Source organism: Neoarius graeffei, chromosome 16, assembly GCF_027579695.1.
Source record: "Neoarius graeffei isolate fNeoGra1 chromosome 16, fNeoGra1.pri, whole genome shotgun sequence".
In the NCBI taxonomy this organism is placed as follows: Eukaryota; Metazoa; Chordata; class Actinopteri; order Siluriformes; family Ariidae; genus Neoarius; species Neoarius graeffei.
Window position 1 is genome coordinate 14,523,185 of NC_083584.1, and position 25,018 is coordinate 14,548,202.

General features: G+C 41.8%; 2 long non-coding RNA genes across 2 annotated transcripts; both read left to right on the forward strand.

The window, feature by feature from the left end:
* The first annotated feature begins 7,831 nt into the window (after positions 1–7,831).
* Positions 7,832–10,659, forward strand: LOC132900449 (uncharacterized). Its single transcript, XR_009656784.1, has 2 exons — positions 7,832–8,268; positions 9,933–10,659. It is a non-coding gene; the product is annotated as an uncharacterized LOC132900449 (long non-coding RNA).
* Positions 10,660–12,838: 2,179 nt separating this feature from the next.
* On the forward strand, positions 12,839–20,865 carry LOC132900446 (uncharacterized). The gene is made up of 2 exons (XR_009656783.1): positions 12,839–19,953; positions 20,166–20,865. It is a non-coding gene; the product is annotated as an uncharacterized LOC132900446 (long non-coding RNA).
* Positions 20,866–25,018: the final 4,153 nt, after the last annotated feature.

A 25,018-nucleotide genomic window follows, 5' to 3' on the forward strand; every position in this document is an offset into this window, starting at 1 on the left:
TTTGATGCTAGATGTATTGCACCCACAGTGAAACACGGTGGAGGTTCCGTTATGGTATGGGGTTCAATTTCTGGAAACGGCATGGGCAAATTAGTGAAAATCGATGGTATCATGAACAAGAAGGTCTACCACAACATCTTGGTGCATCATGGAATCCCTTCTGGACTGAAACTGATTGGTCGTGGGTTCATATACCAAGAAGATAATGACCCTAAGCACACTGCAAAGCTGTGCAGAGACTATTTCACCAAGAAAAGGGAATCTGGAGTACTGGAACTGATGGATTGGCCAAGTCAAAGTCCCGACTTGAATCCTATTGAACAGATTTGGGATTTAGTGGATTCAAAAATAGATCGAACAAAAGTTTCATCCAAAGCAAGTCTCTGGGAACAGTTACAAACTATTTGGAACACGATAGCAAAAGAGACTGTTGAAAAGTACGTAAAAACAATGCCAGCAAGAATGCAAGCCGTTATCAAGGCCAAAGGAGGCCATACAAAATATTAAGTTTTTTGGTTATTATCTAGGGTGACCAAATGTCCGGTTTTCCCCGGACAGGTCCGTTTTTCACGTCCTGTCCGGGGCGTCCGGGTTTCTTTTTAGAAAGTGGGGAAATGTCCTGTTCTTTATTACCTTTCATTGGACCATTAAATTGCCTGGCACTAGGGCACTGCGCACGGCGCTGCGTGTGACGTAATCCCTGAGCTGCGTCAGTGCGGTCAGCTTTTTATAATCAGAAGACAGCGTGGCTGTCAGTACGCCAGCAACATGCCGAAGCACAAATGCACGTTTACAGACGACTTACAAAAGAAGTTCCCCGCTTTCAGACCGGGTCGAGACAAGTGGGAAGCTTTGTGCACAGTGTGCAAAGCAGGTACATATGTCTCGGTGTCTAGTGGAGGTGCCAGGGATCTAAAATTCCACCTGGACACCGAGAAACACAAAAAAGCTGTTCGAGGCGAGAGTACCTCAAAGTCGATAACAGAGTACTTTGTGAAACCAGGGAACGAGGATGCCGTGAATGCAGCGGAGGGTGCCTGGTCATTTCACACAGTGAAACATCATAACAGTTATCGGTATATGGACTGCACAAGTTCATTGTTGAAAAAGACCCTCCCCGATTCTGACACGGCCAAAAAGTTCAGTTGTGCCCATACTAAGACGGAGGCAATTGTTAACGGTGTTCGGGCACCTCACTCTGTCTAATTGGCGCACAAAGCACTCAAAGATATCCCATTCTGTGGTGTTAGTACTGACGGGAGTAATCACGGTGCAGTAAAAATCTTCCCCATAATTATCCAATACTTTGATTGGAAGGAGGGTGGTGTGCAGACCAAATTAATTGAAATGAAAGATACACCAAATGAGACAGCAACCAGCATCTCAAACTACCTAATGGAAACATTGGCAAAGAACAATTTGTCTTCCAAATGCATCGCATTTACTGGGGACAGTTGTAACATTAATTTTGGTGGAACCCGGCGTGACGAAGGGGGAAACAATGTATTTGTGAATTTGAAAAGATTGCTGCAAAACAAAACACTGATTGGTGTTGGTTGCCCAGCACATATACTGAACAATTGTGTCCATCACGGGGCAGACACACTTGATGTGGACCTTGAAAATATCATTTTTAAAATATACCAGTACTTCCACATTTACACCGTGTGTACTAAGTCCCTCAAAGAGTACTGTGATTTTGCTGACACTGAGTACAGTTGGATGTTTTCACACAGCAAGACAAGGTGGCTCTCTCTGTTCCCAGGCATAGAGAGGATGCTACAGATGTTCCCTGCTTTAAAAGCATTCTTTATGTCTCAGCAAAAGCCATCCATGGTGATCAAGGTGTTTTTTGAAAACCCATTTAGTGAGATATACTTGTGGCACATGCACTCACTCATGTCCGTCTTCCACAATCACATTCAAGAAATGGAAAGGGAGAATAACTCCATTATGGAGGTTAAGAAAATATTGAGCAGCATCCACAACATTCTTCTTGAACGGAAGAACAACAATTTCATGTCCCTCAAAGTTAAGGGACTGCTGGCCGAAAATCGCAGAGATGGACTTGAAGGGGGCTGTGACAAGTTCATGGCTGATGCGCTCGGCATGTACAGTTCATGTTTAGAGTATCTGGAGAAGTGGATGACTCTCATGGAAGAGTTCTCACCATTCATGTGGATGGACATGAGTGAGCCACCAAAGTGGAATGATGTGGAGGCCTGCATCAAGTACCTTGGAGAGAAGGGGGTGCCAACTGATGACGTTAAATGTTTTGACCAGGTTGCCAATCTGAAGAAATTCATTGAAAGCTGCAGTGACGATGAGTTCATGGGCCTGCAGGTGCACCAGAAGTGGACCAAATACTTTGAGAAGGCCAAAAACATTGCATGCTACTCAGAACTGCTGAAGATTGCACAGTTTGTCTTTGCACTTCCTTCTCACAATGCAAATGTGGAGAGAGTTTTTTCACTGATGCAGAGCCAGTGGACAAAGGAGAGGAACCAGCTCTCTGTTGAATCATTGAAAGGGATTCTATTTGTGCAATATAATTTCAAAGATATGTCTTGCAAAGACTTTCATGCTTATTTGTTGAGCAACAAAAAACTGCTGAGAAAGATCAGCTCTACAGCAAAATATCAATAGGCAAACAAGGAGGATGAGGAAGAAAAACCAGACGAAGAGGAGGAAAAACCAGACGAAGAGGAAGATGAGGATTAAGCAGGAAACTAAAGATAGACTATTGATATTTTTTGTTAGTTTTTTTTTACATTTTGAGTTATTTTTAAAGTAAATATACAAGAGGTATTTTTGTTATTTAGCTAATTTGTTAATTTATCTTTTCCAATAGCCTACAGATCAGACATTATTTCTTTCATTACTGAAATTGAGGCTAACTGAGTATCAGTATGTTTATTATTGGGAGTTGAGAATTATTGTTAACTTTTTTATTGTTAATATGAGTGAGTGTGGTTTAGATGAGACATTATTTCTTTCATTGTATCATTCATTCATAACAGAAATTGTAAAGCATTTTTGAATAAATACATTTTAAATATTTGTTATTGGAGTTATTGTTGTTGACTTTTATGAAAAGCATTTTTAATAAACCAACTTTATCATTTTATTTGTATGTTTGTTAAGTGAGTGCATGTGCCATAAGTATATCTCACTAAATGGGTTTTCAAAAAACACCTTGATCACCATGGGTGGCTTTTGCTGAGACATAAAGAATGCTTTTAAAGCAGGGAACATCTGTAGCATCCTCTCTGTGCCTGGGAACAGAGAGAGCCACCTTGTCTTGCTGTGTGAAAGCATCCTCCTGTACTCAATGTCAGCAAAATCACAGTACTCTTTGAGGGACTCAGTACGCATGGTGTAAATGTGGAAGTACTGGTATATTTTAAAAATGATATTTTCAAGGTCCACATCAAGTGTGTCTGCCCCGTGATGGACACAATTGTTCAGTATGTGTACTGGGCAACCCGCACCAATGAGTGTTTTGTTCTGCATTTGGAAGACAAATAGTTTTTTACCAATGTTTCCATTAGGTAGTTTGCGATGGTGGTTGCGGTCTCATTTGATGTATCTTTCACCTCAATTAATTTGGTCTGCACACCACCCTCCTTCCAATCAAAGTGATTACCCCAGTCAGTACTAACACCACAGAATGGGACACCTCAACAGAGTGAGGTAAGTTTGTAGTTTGATATTGTTACTAACACTACTACCCCCCCCCCCCCCCCCCCCCCCCCCCCCGCACTAAGGTGTCCTGGTTTTCCCAAATCAAAATATGGTCACCCTATATTCAGTGGCGGATTTAGCAAATTGGGGGCCCCAGGCGAAGGTATGTATGGGCCCCCCCTCATCCGATCCGAAACAAAAAACAAAACAAAACAATGTACCGACTGCATGGTGGATAGGCAGGTAAAGCTAATCTATAGGGAAATAAAGGTTGGAGAGGAGAAAAAAAAACATTCCCCTTTAAACCCTGCATACACTTCTTTACTCCAAAATGAAGATGGAAAGCAGAGAACACACAAAGTGTAGCACTGCACAAACTAATAGTCATGATGGAACCCAACAGAGAACAAGATTTCAGATAACATCTGTCTTTGCCAAAATGCCAGGAAAACCAGCACTGTTTATTTTTTTTAAAGATCAGAACATTTCAAACATTCTATATTCTATTCTATATTCTATTCTCTCTCTGAGAGTGTTCTGTGTGTGTGAGACAGAGAGGGTGAGTGAATGAGAGAGTCTATGAGAGAGAAAAGAGAGATTGTTCTCCACATCACAGAGTCCTACTTGTTGATGTCTTCTCACAGGTCTTCACACGTACATGATGCACAGCCAGATGTAGGAAAATGTAAAATAATAATAATAAAAAAAACATTGTCACCAACTAACAATATGGTCATCATCATCGGTGTCAAAATGGCCATCACTGGATAACTCTTCCACCTCATTTGTGTCAACGTTGACACTGTCGGTGATGGAAGGTGGCAACAACGTGTCTTGCTTGATGTTATCCTCCTCAGCTAGTGCCACTTCACAGCAGCTAGCTGCTGCTGCTGTACCGGCATCATGTTCAACGTTTTGAATGACGTTGACGTTGTTGTCGCGGTCTCTATTGCTAACAGTAGTTGTAAAAAAGTTTCCCAACTTAGGCAGCATTGTCACATATTTCTCAGCGTCTTTTCACTTTTTTTTTTTGATCCGCTTGGGTAACTCCTTTTCATTTTCGCGTTGTTCAGACTCCGGTCACTGTGTTTACCTTTCGCGCTGCACTGCGCAGCGTTATGGACTAGTCCATTTCATTGTGAAAGTATGGGGTGTATGTGTAGGGACAGATAACCATGAACTGGACATTTTAACTACTACTTCAACGTATTTCTTAGGAATATTAGTAAAATGTACCATACTTTTGAATTGTTCATGAATCATGATAAGGGGCTTTTTCTTTTTTTTTTTTGAGGTTGGTTAGGGGCCCCCCTACTACGACCGCTGGTGGGGGGCCCCAAGCAGCCGCCTACCTATGCCTCTATGGTAAGACCGCCCCTGCCTATATTATACATAAACAAAAACTATTTAGTTGTTTCATTTTATTTTCCTAATAAATAACCATTAACTTTTTAGTTTTAAACAAATTTTTGAGAGATTTCTAAAATATTTGTGTTCTCTTTCTTTTATGACAGGTGGTCTAATAAATTTGTTAAGCACTATATATATATATATATATATATATATATATATATATATATATATATATATGTATATGTATGTGTGTGTGTGTGTGTGTATATGTGTGTGTGTGTATGGGTGTGGTGTTTTTTATGGGGAGCTTTTATTTTGATAATTTTGTTTTGATTGCGTGACCTGTAGCTTATTGGTGATGTCACATCCTGTCCATTCGCGCCGTTCTCCTCAGTTGGTCTCCGGGCTTGCTGAGGAGCGGTAAGGTGACAGGGTGGTCCTGTATACAAGTTGTTAAAATGAGTTAAAAATGCTAAATAGAGACTTTAATGTTATGTTGCACAGGTCACATGTGGTTATTCTTTTGTTAGCGAGGTGTATATTAGTGTGTGTATGTATTTGTGTATGGCACTTCGCAGCTTGATAGTTATGATTTGAGCTAAGCTAACTGCGCCTGCGTAGTCTGTCAGACCGCTGCTGTCTTCCCCTCTCCTTTAAAGGTGTGTGCGCAAGACGGCGAAGTGACTGTACTTAGCTATTTGTTTACATACAAGAATGTCAGCGCTCTTTTATTTTTGATTTATTGTATTGTCTCATCTCATTATCTCTAGCCGCTTTATCCTTCTACAGGGTCGCAGGCAAGCTGGAGCCTATCCTAGCTGACTACGGGCGAAAGGCGGGGTACACCCTGGACAAGTCGCCAGGTCATCACAGGGCTGACACATATGGCCCTTTTCCACTACCCTTTTTCAGCTCGCTTCAGCTCACTTCAGCCCGACACGGCTCGCGTTTCGACTACCAAAAACCAGCACGACTCAGCTCGTTTCAGCCCTGCTTAGCCCCTAAAACTCGCACGGTTTTGGAGTGGGGCTGAAGCGAGCCAAGCCGTGCCGAGTGAGGTTGGGGGCGTGAGCAGACACTCCCCTGTGCACTGATTGGTGAGGAGGAGTGTCCTCACATGCCCACACACGCCCCGCGAGCGTGCTGGGATCTGTAAACACCGTAAACCCGGAAGAAGGAGAATAATTACGAATTACGAGAATTTCTGAAGCCTTATGCGCCTCGCCTCATCTATACGCTCTTGCCAGTATCTGTCCGCGTTGTCGGTGACAACAAGCCACAGCACCAAGACTAGCAACACTAACGACTCCATGTCCTCCATGTTTATTGTTTACTATCCGGGTCGTGAGACTACCGCTTAAAAGCTCACTGAATCAGTGACATACAGAGCATCGTGGACGAGTTCGTGGAGCGCAAGGCTCGTCGTATGCCCTTCAAATAATGCGCGCAGTAGGCTATTGATGTTTTATTATGAGCCATGTACAGTATGTCGCCGAATGTTTTTTTTGTTTCTGAGTTACATGTTCGTTTGAAGGACTTAATGTACAAAATAACATAGTTGCACCCCGGAGTGTTGAAATTGGTAAACACAGTGCATTCAGTGAGGTTTGCACCGCCCTCCTTTATTTTCTGACTCTTCCTGTCACCGTTGCAACCTCTGAGCGCTCATTCGTATGCCCTTCAAATAATGTGCGCAGTATAGGCTATTGATGTTTTATTATGAGCCATGTACAGTATCCTCATGTTTTTTGTTTCTGAGTTACATGTTCGTTTGAAGGACTTGATGTACTAAATAACATAGTTGCACCCGGTAGTGTTGAAATTGGTAAACACCGCAGTTGCGGACATTTTGTAGCCTAAAATGATGTTATGATAAGCTTTAATAAAGGGCCCGGTCATTTGCCCCGCCCCCGGCCCGGCTCTGACTTGTTCCGCCACTGTCACTGATGTCACTGTTTGCGCTGCTTAACGACATCACGTAACGTCCACCCACTTTCGCTAACTCCACCCAATGTGTCCACCCACTTCCAGCCAGCACGGTTCAGCGCGGTTGTAGTCGAAATGCAACTCCAACAGCCCCGCTCAGCTCGACTCAGTTCGACTCGGCACGGCACGGCTCAGCCGCGTTTGTAGTGGAAAAGCGGCAATAGACACAGACAACCATTCACACTCACATTCACACCTACGGTCAATTTAGAGTCACCAGTTAACCTAACCTGTATGTCTTTGGACTGTGGGGGAAACCGGAGCACCCGGAGGAAACCCACGCGGACACGGGGAGAACATGCAAACTCCACACAGAAAGGCCCTCGCCGGCCCCGGGGCTCGAACCCGGACCTTCTTGCTGTGAGGCGACAGGGCTAACCACTACACCACCGTGCCGCCCTAATTGTATTGTTTAGTTTTGTATTATTTGTTTTGATAGCTTGTTCATATTGTGTATGTTTATACAGCTGTTGCTGGTAAAATGTTAATCTGCAAAATGTATAAAATTGCCGCTGATGGTTGGGGGAGATAACAAGGCATGATTTTGTATTATGATCAGAGTGATGAATGTCTCATCTCATCTCATCTCATTATCTCTAGCTGCTTTATCCTTCTACAGGGTCGCAGGCAAGCCGGAGCCCATCCCAGCTGACTACGGGCGAAAGGCGGGGTACACCCTGGACAAGTCGCCAGGTCATCACAGGGCTGACACATAGACACAGACAACCATTCACACTCACATTCACACCTACGGTCAATTTAGAGTCACCAGTTAACCTAACCTGCATGTCTTTGGACTGTGGGGGAAACCGGAGCACCCGGAGGAAACCCACGCGGACACGGGGAGAACATGCAAACTCCACACAGAAAGGCCCTCGCCGGCCCCGGGGCTCGAACCCGGACCTTCTTGCTGTGAGGCGACAGGGCTAACCACTACACCACCGTGCCGCCCTAATTGTATTGTTTAGTTTTGTATTATTTGTTTTGATAGCTTGTTCATATTGTGTATGTTTATACAGCTGTTGCTGGTAAAATGTTAATCTGCAAAATGTATAAAATTGCCGCTGATGGTTGGGGGAGATAACAAGGCATGATTTTGTATTATGATCAGAGTGATGAATGTCTCATCTCATCTCATCTCATTATCTCTAGCTGCTTTATCCTTCTACAGGGTCGCAGGCAAGCCGGAGCCCATCCCAGCTGACTACGGGCGAAAGGCGGGGTACACCCTGGACAAGTCGCCAGGTCATCACAGGGCTGACACATAGACACAGACAACCATTCACACTCACATTCACACCTACGGTCAATTTAGAGTCACCAGTTAACCTAACCTGCATGTCTTTGGACTGTGGGGGAAACCGGAGCACCCGGAGGAAACCCACGCGGACACGGGGAGAACATGCAAACTCCACACAGAAAGGCCCTCGCCGGCCCCGGGGCTCGAACCCGGACCTTCTTGCTGTGAGGCGACAGCGCTAACCACTACACCACCGTGCCGCCCTAATTGTATTGTTTAGTTTTGTATTATTTGTTTTGATAGCTTGTTCATATTGTGTATGTTTATACAGCTGTTGCTGGTAAAATGTTAATCTGCAAAATGTATAAAATTGCCGCTGATGGTTGGGGGAGATAACAAGGCATGATTTTGTATTATGATCAGAGTGATGAATGTTTGATTGTTTATTGCAAGAGAGGCTGAAATGTATCCTTATAGTGTAAGTCTGGCATTGGTGGAATACTATAATGGATGACTTGAGATTTGGAACCAGTTCACTCTCCAGACTGTACTCTGCTTTTATCAATTGATTTTTGATAAAGGTCTAAACTTTTCTGCAACCTCTTTGAAGCACTTTTGCTTAGGAGAGTAAGTTTTGAGAATTTCCACGACAGTAGTCTACTATGTAGTGAGTGATTTCGGACACATGGCTGGAGAGAAGAAACTGTCATATCTAGGCTGCGTTTTGGTCATACAGGATTAAATAGCAATTTATTTACAATAAGGAGACATAATACAGGAAGTTGTGAATTTTGTGGTCAAGAAGAAACAATACATGTTATGATTTACTGTCCAAAACGTGAAACAGTGAGAAGAGAATTGAGATTGAACATTGAAAAACTAAAATTAAATTTGGATTTGCGGGATCTTTTGCAAAGAAGCTCTGGAGAAAAATGTTATTTTTGTTTCAGTTATCTCAGAAGAGTGAAACTGATGGAGAGAATTTAATTTTATCCATCCATTCACTCCTTACCAGTTGGTGGAGGTAATGTAGCATAACGCTGTTTGCCAACTGCCATAAAATGGCAAGAAGAAGCATCAGCATCAGCATGCTCTTGCCCTGTTTTATCGTTTCTTTCCTGTATTCCAGGTTAGTAATGTGTAAAATATGGTGAAGTTGGCTAACTATTTTTGTCAAGTACGTTTTGAGTTTCAATTTGATGTGGGAAAGCTAGGTCTCACTGAGGGTAGCTACAGTAGCTAGTGATGGTGACGCACATTTTGCAAGAAGAGCTCGCAAAGTCTCCATCACTAGCTAGCTACCCTTGGGAAGACCCACACGTTTTCTCCCACACGCAAATGCGCATGTATAGTGTTAGATGAGCCAACAATGTTGATGCTTGCTGGTTAACTCGGTGCATGTGTTTGCACCCACTAAATGTTGTAAGCTCCTTGTGCTTTGAGTTTACAGTGGTGCTTGAAAGTTTTTGAACCCTTTAGAATTTTCTATATTTCTGCATAAATATGACCTAAAACATCATCAGATTTTCACACAAGTCCTAAAAGTAGATAAAGAGAACCCAGTTAAACAAATGAGACAAAAATATTATACTTGGTCATTTATTTATTGAGGAAAATGATCCAATGTTACATGTGTGAGTGACAAAAGTATGTGAATCTTTGCTTTCAGTATCTGATGTGACCCCCTTGTGCAGCAAGAACTGCAACTAAACGTTTGCGGTAACTGTTGATCAGTCCTGCACATCGGCTTGGAGGAATTTTAGCCCATTCCTCCGTACAGAACAGCTTCAACTCTGGGATGTTGGTGGGTTTCCTCACATGAACTGCTCACAACATTTCAAGTGGATTAAGGTCAGGACTTTGACTTGGCCATTCCAAAACATTAACTTTATTCTTCTTTAACCATTCTTTGGTAGAATGACTTGTGTGCTTAGGGTCGTTGTCTTGCTGCAAGACCCACCTTCTCTTGAGATTCAGTTCATGGACAGATGGTTTTCCTTTAGAATTTGCTGGTATAATTCAGAATTCATTGTTCCATCAATGATGGCAAGCCGTCCTGGCCCAGATGCAGCAAAACAGGCCCAAACCATGATACTACCATGATTTCAGTAATGTATTTTGAACAGTTAAGTGGTGAATTATACCATGGTTTTTGTACTTCATGTATACAGATGGAATAAGGGACTTTTAAAGAGGAGGAGGAGAAGGAAAAAAGTGAAAGGAAAGTATGTATCTTATGCAATGGGAAATATTCCATGTGTTTGTGTTTACATTGAAAGTGAACTTGATTCTGTTAAGACTTTGAATACACATTGAACACTGATTCAAAAGAAAGCAATGACACGCACTTGCTGAAAAGAATGTTTAATAAATTACTGTAGAGAACTGGGAAAGCATTTGCTGTTGCCCTGCCTCATCATTTCTCTCCTATATTTCAGGAATGTGTTATTTGGGTGCTGCCACGCGGTACCCATATCATAACACTAGAATTTTCTGTTTGCATTTCCACACGATACACATCCCAAGACAAATGAAGACTTTCACATTGCAAATTCAATGAATTTTAGCTCATGCCACTTTTAATTCAAAATTTAGCAGGAGACTGCATCTGCTGTCAGTGCATAGTCAAAGTTAAACCTGTAGATGGCAGTAATGCAACACTGTGGATGCCAGCTGCCCTAAAACCCAAAAGCAGCAGAAGGTGGTAACCTTGCGCATGCGCACACGGACTTCCTCTGTCTGCTTGACTGCATGAAGCAAGTGATTGTACATTGTGAGGGAATTCCTTCAAATTAAGTAACTTCCCAGCCACAGAATGCAGGGGTCCCGCGGGTCCTTAAAAAGTCTTAAATACAACTTTCGGTTTTCAAGGCCTAAAAACATCTTAAATTGTTTGGAATGACTGGAATTTTCGAAAGGGAGGTATTAAATTTAATATTGGACCGAACGAGTGAAATGGCTCCATCCGGTTTGGAGTATTTTTTTTTTTTTAACCGTAATTTTAAAAGTGACCAGCGAACCTTTTGGAGGCAGCATTGGTTCTGTGCATTCCGTAGATCAAGAACTAACGTTAGGAGGCTACTGGAGGAAGTGTGGTGTGGTATGGTGGGTGTGAAGGCAAGTTTATTTATATAGCACATTTCATACACAATGGCAGTTCAATGTGCTTTACAGAAGTAAAAACAAAAACAGTAAACAATAGAGAAATAAAATTACATAAAATAATTTTATTTTTATTCTAAAACAATGTGTGAGAAGATGGGTGTGAAGAGTGAGAGATGCGCAGGTAGCTTATGTGGGCGCTAGAAAGCGTTGATAATTATGGGAAGATGTCTGTTTAACAAGTGGTTGGGGGATGACAAATACCCCCAAAATAAGAAGAATCGTTTGCAATAAAAAGCGCTGGATTGCACAAATGTGTTTAAAGACGATAACGCAGCGCTGGGGACACGGCGCACTGGGAAACTGCTTTTTCACGGACACGAGGCGCGCGCGTGTGTTAGAGGTCAAGCGCTCCGGAGTGAAACGCAGGGGGGTTCGCGCATGCGCACAAGAATCAGGTGGAAAATGGGGCTTATAGGAAATAATAATGACTAGCATAATTTTTTTAAAAATAATTAACATTGTTTATTGTACTAAGTTTAATATAAATATATAAACAACCTTTATTTCAAAACTCAATTAAAAAGAACTCCAGAAAATACAACAATTCTAAATATAGTGTACAATATAAATAATTTGTACAAAAAGTTTTAGTTTTATTACTTATCGTCTACAACAGTGTTTTTAATATAATAAGAATATTAACAACCACTAATAATTAGTAGTAATAGTAATTATTATTGATTATTAATCATTACTACTTATGAATTAGTGATTAATAAGTACTAGGGATTATTAAATGTTCTAAAATTAAGTTATTAAAAGTTATTAAAAATTATTACAAATTATTAAAAAGTAGTAATTGGTAGAATGCAAACAAATACTCATGGATTATAGATAATTTTAAATAGTGAACATTAATATAACTGTACTACTACTAATAATAAACAATAACACTACTAGTAATACTTGTTATTATTATTATTATTATTATTATTATTATTATCAGTTCAATTGTTATATCAGTGTTCACTATTAAAAACAAATTATCTATGATCCATGAATAATTGTTTGTATCACTACTACTACTAATAATAATAATTGCTACTTTTTTAATAATAATTTTAACCAATCTTATAACTCTTTTATAGCATTTTAATAATCACTACTTATTATTTATTAGTATAATTTAGTAGTTGATGATAACTACTTATTATTAAATTACATTTTGATAATCACTGCTTATTAATTAAATAGTAATTAATAATACTGAATTATAATTGCTACTCTATTAATTATTAATTAATATAGCTAATAAGTAGTGATTATTAAAATGTTATAAAATTGAGTTAACTTTTTTAAATTATTTAAAAAGTAGATTATTATTATTATTATTATTATAAGTAGTAATACAAACAATTATTCATGGATTATCGATAATAATTAATAATCATTTTTGAATAATGAACATTGATATAACAATTGCACTGATGATAATTAGTTTACAGTTATTACAACACATTGATTAATATTGATAATGGTTATGAAAGGTGACAGTTGTTTTTCTGTGTTTAATGTAACGCTCTGATGATTGTATGACTGCATAAACAGGTTTATGCTGTTACCTGCTATAATGCAGAAGATACTCGAGAACTTCCTCAGCCAGCTGTATACTGTACGACACTCAGACTGATTTTGCTGTCGGACACAAAATCACACATCAAAGATAATCTTTGGGGATTGAAATAATGCCGGCTAAGGTTGTTCAGCTGGTTCTACTTGCCGTTTATTGTTTTCGTTTTTGAAATGATTCATGGTGTTTTCTCCAGTAAACACCAGTCTTCTCCTTGCAGCTACAGTAGTTCTGCAGGCCCAAAACACACGACTTTGCTTCAGCTGTTTGCATGTCTAACAGTTGCCATTGATGCACCCTGTTGTTCACCAATTGTGTGCATTCTTTTTAAAGTTAGTAAAAAAAACTATTGCAGGAAACAATTTTAAGTTGTCGTATTTATCATTTTCTTTGCCATGGTACAGTCTTAATTTTTCCATTTAGAGGTCTTGAAAAGTTCTTAAAAGTCTTTAAATTTGTACTTGAAAAATGTGCAGATACCCTGGAATGGCCTGATATGAGATATTACAGAAATAAACGTATTAAATTTCAGAAGGAATGACATTTCACCGATTTTTATGAAATTGAAAGGCAGTCTAGCTTTAACTATTCATAGTAGATTTAGTAGAAGACTTCTCGACTGCCACATTTCGATCTAAATCTTTTTTTTTTTGGGTGTACAAATTAGTGTAAACCTCACAATTGCACAGAAAATTGACAGGTTAATGTAACCTACCTAATAATTCCCACACTTCTGCTGCCTTGCCTAGCTTCTGCCTCTTGTTTTATACATGAACCACTCCCATCAAAATCACGAAAGTCTGTTTCTGTTACAATCTTGCTTTCCGGTCTTTCTTTCAACTCTTTCCACAATGTAGCACATTCCTTGATTTTTATTAAAACGCTTTCCACTAAAAGGAAGAACTTTGCCATCCCTGTGTCCGAAATAACTCACTATATAGAGTTCGCGGTTTTGTAGTGCTGTCCGAATGTATAGTAAGAATTATTATACCCTATTATAGTGTATCCCACAATGCACCGTGAAAAGTAGCTGGCATGGATTTGTGGAAGGGGTGCCAGGTGCCGCCCCCCATCAATTTATAAAAAAAAAAAAGTACGGAGATGCCCACTTTTATTTCTTTTTTTTTTTTAAGTTAAGATTTTTCAAAAATAAACCATTAAGTGGGATTGAGCTGAAGAGTTTATGGTATAAATTTATATTTAATAGTAGCTCCAAGCTTGGGTATTTTTCGCTCATGACATGAATACAGTGAAAAGTGAGCTGGGTGAGTCCTGTTGGATTTTAACAGGGCATGGGAACTTCGTGCATCGACATAACATTGTGGGGAAATAAGGCCAGCAGCACGGTGGTATAGAGCAGGGATCGACCAATATGTTTTTTTCAGGGCCAATACCGATACCGATTATTATGGAATTGGGATGCCGATAACCGATATGTGCAACCGATAAATGTAAACATTATAATTCACATGAAATTAAACATAGCACACACTGACACAGACCTTCATGTCCATGAAATGTATGTTTAATTGTAAAATTGAACATGAAATTTTGTGCAGGGAGATGCCAGCAGCATTTGTACAATAAAGTCAAACATTAGTTAGAATAAAATGAGAAATAAAATAATAATAAAATAAATATTCACCAATAAAAAAATGAATCACTCCCTACTATATTACAGCTCACCATTTTCAGTGGAAAATAAATGAAAATACACTCTGGATTCTTTTACACTAAGAACTAAGTAAGACTTACCAACTTCAAGTAGTTTTTAAATAACAAATCAAGTGTAGGGAGCTGCCTGCAGCATTTTTTAAAAAGTAAAATCAAACATAAAGTCGGCTATCACTCCCTATTATGTAACAACTTAACAAGTAACCATCTACATTCTAATGCTTTTAATGCCCAAGCCTAATATTCCCAATTTAGGAGGATTATATTGTAGTGAAGGAAGCATTACATGTAGTTTCAGCGAGACTAGTTGGTTGTAGGCTAATTCATGTGCTTCCTTCCGTAAGCTAAGTTTGCCTGGCTACACAGATGCAAATGGACAATTTTAACGAGTAGTAGATGAAGAATGTAAACATATAATGATGTTGTGCTTTTGCAACTTGTGTGTGTGTGTGACTTATTTAAGTCTCGGCTGAAAACATATCTGTTTAGTCAAGCCTTTTGTTAATGGTGTTTATGAGGTAAAGGTGTAGATCTAGAGGGTCCTCAGACATAGAGTGTTTTGGTAAACTGGGATGTATGGATGCTGTCAGTCCCCACTCGCTTGCTCACTCGAGTTTGTTGACGGTGTAGTGGCTGGCTGCTTTATGTCCCGGGGCTCCCTCATGGCTGTGTTACCTTCTGGCTCTCTCCTTTTAGTTATGCTGTCATAGTTAGTTGCCGGAGTCCCTGCTTGTACTCGGTGCAATATGTACACTGCTCCTACTTATTCAGGTGACATTGGGCATACCTAACAACCTGTGTTTTCTTTCCCTCCCCCTCCCACCCCAAATCTGTCCCTCTGAGTTACATGGAGTCAACAAGAAATCTTTTGGTGGAGAGGGTGGAGACTAGGGCTGTGCGATGTCCCCTTAATTGGCATCGACGATGTTTACAGTGCAAACATCGTGATGGACGATCATATCGTGGGGGGGATTTTAATACCACATTATTAAATATAATATTATTATTATTATTATTATTATTATTATTATTATTAAAAGTATTAGATACTCATCCGAGGCTTTGGCACGTTAAGAAAAAAAAGCGCTAGGTGATGTGGAATATTTGGCCTTGATAACGGATATGTGGTCCAGCTGCAACATGATGCCCTATATGTCAGCTACCGTACATTATGTGGACCGAGAGTGGGCAATGCAGTCCAAATGCCTGCAGACGAGTTTCATGCCAGAGACACATTCAGCGGACAATTCAGAAGACGCATTGCGCGAGACACTTGCCGAATGGAAAATAGAGGAGAAAAAGATCGCCTATATAACAACGGGGCGAACATTGTCACAGCCATCAGGCAATTGAAATGGCCGTGGTTAAGTTGTTTTGAGCACAATTTGAACCTGGCCATAACCAACTCGCTTGCGCAACAGAGGGCCAGTACAGACCGAGCGTTTGGAGTTTGCCGAGCAGTCAACACTGCGTTTGCGCACAGCTGGCTTCGGAGAAATGAGCTGCGCAAAGCGCAGGTGGAAATGAACCTCCCCGAGCACTCACTGGTCACGGTAAGATATTAATCTGCTCTAACAATGAAAGACTAGTATTCAAACTATGAGAAGAAACTACACATAAGCTATTACTCATTGTTTATTTACACCATATCAATTGAAGATGCGTTTCGGCCTTTAGTGCGCACTTGAACGCGCTAATTTTTCCAATTTATTAGTGTTTGAATTATTGCACCAGCTTTTAAAATCATGATTTAATATTGTTTTTTTTTTTACTGTCTTTACATTTGTCAGAATCACCTTCATTCTTCCATTTGGTTTGACATTATGGCTTAGAGTGGACCATTTTGGAGTCTGAAAGTAGGCCTATTTACCAGATTAAAGTTATTTGACTTCTGCCGAAGTCTGCGCTTCACTGCCGTTTGATAAGGTGAAATATTTCCCGACTGTTAATAGTGGCTATTTGTTTGAACAACATGACAAATTTTACATTAAAAGTATAGTGTAGGCTAAAAAATGAAGTCAAAATTTATTATTAGTAGCATACTGTATTTGTGTAACCACGTTATGTTCACTAGCACGTCCCTGCACCATAGCCTACGTGAACAAGCGGTAATAGGATATTACTTTATAATGATTTATATAATTATGTATTTATAATATGTTATATATTTATATATTAAACAAAACTAACTAACTAAACTAACAAAAAACTAACTTTTTAGGTTAAATAGGCCCAGATGATACCGTATATGCATGATTATGACAGGAGGGGGCGTGGTATCACGATGGTGGCTCTCCATCGTGATGGATGACCACCATCGTCGATGGACGATGGCATCGTCTATCGGCACAGCCCTAGTGGAGACCTCGACTGGCTATTGTAGCCTGCAGGGAATCGGCCGTCAGACTTTCTGTCGCATGTCCCAGACCCGGTGAAATGTCACTGAATTGTCTTGGCCAGCCCGAAGGGTCCTGTGATCCTGTGGGTCAATGATGAGATGCAGTCCAGATGGCTGCATCTCATCATTGCTGAGGAGTGTGCTCCCATCACCCAATCAAGCATCCAGCCAGAGCAGGTCATGATATATTTTTTACCATATTAACATGCCATTGTTGTGTGTTATGCCTGATGTAAAGACTCTCGTCTCTGCGAGCCTACTACACAGATTTAATACTTGTCATTTTTAGGGCATACCTAACAACATGTGTTTTCTTTCTCTCTCTCCCCCCCCCCCAATCTGTCCCTCTGGGTTGCATGTTGGTCCTGGGATTGAGGTGCTGGCCTCTTCTGCCCCTCGGACCTGCTTGGTCCATCCTGGTGCCCTGTGTCTGGTCGGAGTTTTATCGCACCGCTCCTGTGAAGGACGGCCCCATGAGGACAGTTGAGGGTTATACCTGGAGAATGCTCTGGACTCTTACAGTAATGCTTTTATGGCTGAGGACTACAGTTGTCTTGCTAACTTTAGGACTGCAGTTATCATGAACAGTTTTGCACTCAAGTTTCCATCAATAAAGAGTTATAACATCAACGAAACTGTCCTCATGTTAAAACTGTTAATATTATAGTCAGGCTGTCTGTTGTTGCCCAAATGAGGATGGGTTCCCTTTTGAGTCTGGTTCCTCTCGAGGTTTCTTCCTCATGTCGTCTGAGGGAGTTTTTCCTTGCCACCGTCGCCACAGGCTTGCTCATTGGGGATAGATGAGGGATAAAATTAGCTCATGTTTTAAGTCGTTCAAATTCTGTAAAGCTGCTTTGCGACAATGTTTATTGTTAAAAGCGCTATACAAATAAACTTGACTTGACTTATTGCGGCAAAAGCAGCATGTCCTTACCTTGAAGTGGGATCTGGTTCTGCCCGAGTGCCCGTACGGCCGCCTTGAAACAGTTCACAGCGTTTAGCTACGCATGTTGATTGGCTGTATCCCTTGTGCCGCTTCTGCCTGAGTGCCTGTACGGCCGCCTTGAAACAGTTCACAGCATTTAGCTACACGTGTCGATTGGCTATATCTTTTGTGCCAAACAAATCAGATGTTGTGGGGGGCGGGACCGTGTTCTTGAACTCAGAGACGCGAGTGCAGGAAAGTACGTGCAGTGAGAGTCGCGTTAGGAACTAAATGGATGCAAAAAGTCATGTTATCGGCATATCGGTGGAAATTATGGCCGATACCGATAACCCTAAAAATGCAGAATATCGGCCCGATATATCGGCCAGGCCGATTATCGGTCGACCCCTAGTATAGAGGATGTGCAGTCACGTGACCCGTCCGTGTTTACTCCGCCATATTGGACGGTTTCAGATTTGTTTACCTTGCGAGAGCGTAATGGATCCAGGGAGTAATCCCCAAGAAAATTCGAAAAATACCCATCTACATCGTGCGATAACTTGTCTAAGTTTGTTCAGCATCATGAAGGTGACGTGAGGCAGCGTTACGTGGAAAAGTGTTCCAGGTTGGGGATTGCAGAGCCGTACAACTTGCCGCAATCCTTGTTCAGGGAAATTCGGAGCTGCGGTGCCGGCGATTTGCCCGATCTGGCCTACCACGACATTTACAATTTTCTTGTTAATCGTGAATCGTGTTACACTGGCAAAGCCCTCAAAGCTTACAAGAGCCTGGAAGCTTATAAATATTTTGTTGCGGGATGGGTATCCCAACTATACCTCTGGAAGGTTCCGAAGAAGAATGTCTACTTGATAACCTCACGGGTAAGTGGCATTAAGACGTTTATCATAAAGAGACTATGCAGGACATTTTATCGTAAGAATGTTCGAAATCTAAACTCAGTTCCAGATAATGACAGGGTTGTAAATATGTATGTTTTTGTCTGAAAAAAAAAATCACAAATCACCGGCTATGCAGTTATCATTCAATCCGAAAATCAACTTAACAGATGCACTAGGAGTATTGAATTAGAAGATTACACCTACCTGATATGTTCACTACAAATTCGGCTGGTAGAACTGGGGTACCAGTTTTCTCTTCGCACAGCGGACACCCATTTTGCGCGTCTCTCCTCGTCTGCGGGGAATCTATAAAATGACAGGCCCTCCTTTTGGCCCTGTCTATTGGTACAACCAAATGCTGAACAAGATATAACCATTCTCGAAAGATCTACTCCCACACACTTGATAATTAGAACGGGCTCATCTAAGTTCTATGCACGGCCATGCCGTCCAAGATGGCAGATAAATAGTGCATGTGCACGCTCTCTAGTGGCTAGCACTGTCACCTCACAGCAAGAAGGTCCTGGGTTTCTTCTGTGGAGAAAGCAGTTTTTCCCACAGTCTAAAGCAGAGGTGGGCAAACTACGGCCTGCGGGCCACATCCGGCCCGCGGAAGACAATCATATAAACACGATTGAGCAGATCTATAAATTATAAGCGTCAGTGTTATCACGTAGACAGGTGTTCTAGAGATCCGTCTTTCCAGTCAGTCGTATTCACGCGAGATTACATTTGCAGAGTGGTGCAGCGTGTGCCATGGAAGTCATTCTGGCGCCCGTGCCACTGATGATCTGGAGAACACAGGATAAAACTTTACAATGAGTGGTCCTAAAAAAAGAAAAGTGGACAGTGAGTGCAGGGTGTTCAATAAAGAATGGACAACTAAATATTTTTTTGCTGAAGTCCGATCAAAGGCTGTATGCCTTATTTGCAAAGAAACCGCTGCAGTTTTAAAGGAATATAACATCAAACGGCACTTTTCCTCCAAGCATGCTAATTATGCTAACAACCAGTCAGCGCAAGAACGGACGAATACAGCTCAGCGGTTGCTGAGTGAATGTGAGTATGAACACTTTCTCTTTTTAAAACTATGTTGGAGCTGTAATAAGATGGTAGTCACATGTTTACAGACATAATAATATAAAAAGTATAACTCTTAGTAATTTTGGTTGTTGTGGGTGGCTGCTGTAGTGCTGGTGTTTGTTTTTAAGTACCGTGTGCTTTTGGGTGTCTGCTCCGCCCCTCATTTATGTCCCTGTCTGCTATTATAGGTGTATTATGAGCAGCTGACCTTGCTTCTGCTTATATCTGTTCCTGGACTTTTGCCTGTGGAGGTTATTCTGATCTATGAGTGGCCTTTTGGAATATGAAAACCTGTTTGGAACCTGTGTTTTGATTTTTTGAGGACTGGAAATATTTCAGTGAGTGACTTTGAACCTGAAAACCAGTTTGGAGTTTTTTGCTTTCTTGAGCTTTTTTGTTTGATTTTGTGGGCTGGATGGATCCAGTGCCAAACCACTGAACTGCAAACATGTTGGCATGGTGTGGTACCCAAACTGTTGAACTGCAAACATTTTGGAATGGTGTGGTACCTCTCCTACTAATGGTGGTTGGTTGTACTGGCAGGCTGGAAGTGGATGGTTAAAAAAAAAAAACACTCAGGTGTAAATCTACGAGTTCAGTGAAATGTACAAAAATGATATGTACCGATATGTAATTTAGTTCAATTTAATGATATGCAATTTAGTTGTATGTATAAAATGATACAAATATACAAATACACTGGCATCCTACTCATCCTGGCAGCTCAAAGATGTAATTTAAGAATTAAGTGTGCTACTTTTCTTACTGTCACGTGTGTGTGTGTGTTACTTTTCTGGATGGATCCAGTGCCAATCTATTGAACTGCAAGCATTTTTCTGCTCTGCCTTTGTTGACTGAGAACTAAAATAAATGTCAATCTGATCTGCATTTGGGTCTCTGTCAGTGAAGGCCTTACAATAACACTAACGCTTTTCTGGTTTATGTTCGATATGTATGAATTTGGTGTTGGCCCGGCCCGCCTGGCAAATTTCAAAAGTCAATGTGGCCCCTGAGCCAAAAAGTTTGCCCACCCCTGGTCTAAAGGCATGCAAATTGGACTAATTGTTGCAGCTTAGGTTAATTAGTGGCTCTAAATTGACTGTAGGTGTGAATGATTGTTTGTCGCTGTGTCAGCCCTGCGATGATCTGGCAGCTTGTCCAGGGTGTACCCCGCCTCTCGCCCATAGTCAGCTGGGACAGGCTCCAGCTTGCCTGCGACCCTGTACAGCAGTGGTCTCCAACCCTTTTAAGCCCAAGATCCCTGACCTCCACCTTGGTGACAGGCAAGATCTACTTATTGAAGTGTTGAAAGAAAAAGACAGCCCAGATTGTACTTCCAACTTGAAGCCTTTTATTCAGGCTAATTGTATTTGAATTACATGAAATGCTTTGGTCCAACGTTCATATTTAATGCAACCAAGAAAACACTAACATATCAAACTGGCCATAGCTGTCTTCTACAACACATCAACTTCAATTCTAAGTTTAATTATTCAATTTTATTTCAACACAAAAAGTAAAGGCATGTGACCTATTTTCCACTTTATATGACAGTATTTTGTTTATGGTAGACAAACAGATCATATCAAGTGTTATGCTTATTCACTGAAGCTTCATTCAAGTCACAATATCAGCATTTTAGAAAATAGAACTGTAATGCTAACAAAATTCTCAGTCAGTGCAATTGGGCCAAGTGCAGCTTTATGTCCAACACAAAAAATAAAGGTGTGGCTTATTTCCTTTTGTATGAGGCAATTATTTTATTCATAGAAGGGGCGTGCACGCACGCACACAACACACTAGCAGTGAGCAGATCACATGCAAGTTCCATAACATCAGCATTTTAGAAAATAGAACTGTAAATTTTGTTAACACACACAATTTGTCAGTATAGTTAAGCTCAGTGCAGTTATGTCCCATCTCATGCATCACTTTTCACATTGCTATCAGATGTCAAAACTGGCATGTTGTTCACCCAGGTTAGTGAGATGGCTGTGACTGCATACCGTCTGTGAGTGCTTTGTAGTTTGGCTCATAGCTACTGACAGCTAGTCTGAGATGGTCTGTGAGGTGTTTGTCAGTAAGGCGGCTCCTGTACTTTGATTTGATTTTCATCTGTGAAAACGCCATTTCACAGAGGTAAGTGGATCCAAAGTAGGCACTCACTCTTGGTGCACATGAGGTGAGGAGGGGAAACTTCTCCCTGCTGACAAGTCCCCAAAAGTCACTGTCCCGTGGTCTTGCTTTAAGCTCAATTTCGTTTTGCAAATCAACCATCTCCATGTCAACCCCAATAGGCACAGCAAATACGGTACCTGCTGAAATTTGGCTGCTACCTGTTCTACATCAATAGTCAGGAATGGGTTTGAGACGAATGCAGCAACGTCTTCCATGACGTCTAATTCACCAAAACGCTGACTGAACTCTGCTGCCACTTTGTCCAGGTGAACATGGTACTGCTCAGGGTGAAAAGCATCCTGGTCACCAGTGACCTGTGACATTTTCTCCAGGCTGGGAAAGTGTCAGCCTCCCGTTTTTCAGATGTGTGTTCCAAACACTGAGCTTGGCCTTGAACGCATTCACTGCGCTTATCATGTGGGGCAGGTGTCGGTCTTTTCCCTGGAACTTGTTGTTCAGTGCGTTCAGTTTTGACGTCAGGTCTGTCAGAAACGTCAGGTCCAGCAGCCACTGATCATCTGACAGCTCCTCATGCTTCTCGTTCCTTGTCTCCAGAAAAGTCTTTATCTGGGGCAGCAAATCAACAAATCGCTGCAGCACTTTGCTGCGACTCAACCACTGGACATCAGCGTGGAGGAGTAGGTCTCCATACGTGGCATCAAGCTCATCCAATAACGCCTTGAATAAGCGGTGCTGAAGCGCTTTTGCTCGAATCAAATTGATCAGTTTGACCACCAGAGTCATAACATGAGAAGTTCACGACCTTCCCCGCCAAGGCCTGCTGGTGAATGACACAGTGGTAATTCACGAAGTCAGGAAAATCATGGTCATTATGGCACAGCACAATAAATCCAGTGCACGCACTGCGCATCACTGGGGCTTCATCAGTAGTAATTGCCACCAGTTTGTGATCAGGGATGTCATTATCACGGACATATATATATATTTTTTAAACTTGTTGTAAATATCATCACCTCTTGTTCTCTCCTTTAAGTGCAAAAGAGTGAGGAGAGCCTCTTTTGTTGTAGAGTCTGGGAACGCCATCCTGACAAACAACAAGCTGAGCTGTGTCCATTACATGCAGGGATTCATCAAACTGTAGAGAAAAATATTCAGTGTGACAAGTCTTTTAGCAATTGTCGATCCATATCCCCTGACATTTCCTCGACCCTCCTCGCCACTGTATTGGGGCCAAGCTGAACACTGTGGAGCATGGTTTTGATGTCGTTTTTGAAGCCATTGAAAACCGTCTCTGCAGTGATGGCCATTGTCTACTTGAATAAATCGCCATCTGTAAAAGGCTTCTTGTGTTTAGCCAAAAGGTGACTTATACGAAATGAAGCTTCAGTCGCAGCCTTATTTTGAGCAGCAGGTTTTGTGAAAAGTAACTGCTGGGCCTTCAACCCCACTTTCAGCTCAGCAACTTTCTTAGCGCGGATTGCGCGCTTGGCGGGGAAGCTGTCTTTGGATTAGTCATGGTTAGTATTGTGGTGCTGTTCCAGATTCCCTCTTTTTAGACAGTACTAGAGTTTGGTGGCACAGCGTGCACACACACCTGTCTTTCACCATGGTGAAAAGAAATTCCTCTTCCCATTCTGGATGAAAATATGTTTTCGACTTCTTTCTTGGAGCCTCTGCCATGCTAGCTGACAACATTGTAGTCTATCGGCTATCACCCACTAGAGCCGTATACTGTCATTTTGCGACAGTTAATGTGCCAGTATCCTCCTTTGGTTTCCAAGATGGCGGCGCGCACACACGCAGCAGCTCCTCTCTGTCCCGACAGAATGGTGTTTTCGTGTTTTTTGCGTTTTAAAACAGTGTGTATCTGTTCGTCTTTGTCGCGTCCATTAGTCTCAAGGCGCACATACTTTCGTGAGTTTCTGCTTGACATCCGCAGAACTATATTCATGGATATAAATCCAGCAGACGCAGAAGTGCTATGCGGCTACGGTTTGCTCCGGAGGCCTGCTCAAGCACCGACACCCCCCCCCCCCCCCCCCCCCCCCCCCCCCCCCCGCATCCAGCCTGCAGTAGAAGCACCACAGGCGGAACATGTGGAAGCAGAAGAGAGGCAAAAGCGGAGGTATCCGAACTAGGCTAGCGGCTAGCCCTTACCGGCCGGCTATCCCTACCATCACTCTGGACAACGTACGCTCGCTGGACAACAAGCTGGATTATGTCCGCCTGCTCCGCTCATCTTTCAAGTCTGTGAATGAGTGCTGTGTCCTTGTGTTTGTGGAAACATGGCTTAATGACAGCGTCCCAGACTGTGCCATTCAGCTAGCCCGGTTAACATGCTACCGGTCAGACAGAGCGCTAGTCGAGGGGGGGAAGACTCGCGGCGGTGGACTCTGTTTACATCAGTGATGCATGGTGCCGTGATGCTGTTGTGGTCTGCAAACACTGCTCACCTCTGGTGGAGTTTATGATTATTAAGTGCCGGCCATTCTATCTGCCGAGGGAATTCACAGCCATATTGCTGGTAGCAATGTACATCCCTCCCGGCTCCAATAACAGGAGTGAAGCACTGAATGAACTCTATCAGCACATCAGTGAGCAGCAGACAGCTCACCCAGATGCTTTCCTCATCCTGGCTGGGGATTTCAATCATGCAAACCCCAAAAGCGTGTTTCCAAAACTCTATGGACATATCCACTTTCCTACACGTGGAAACAATACTCTGGACAATGTTTACACCATGCATAAAGATGCCTACAAAGCCCTACTCCTCCCCTACCTTGGGGCCTCAGATCACTCCACTGTTATGCTAATGCCAGCATACAGGCCACTGGTTAAAGTCACCAAACCAGCTACAAAACAGATGCGTGTGTGGCCAGAGGGGTCCTCAGAGGCACTCCAG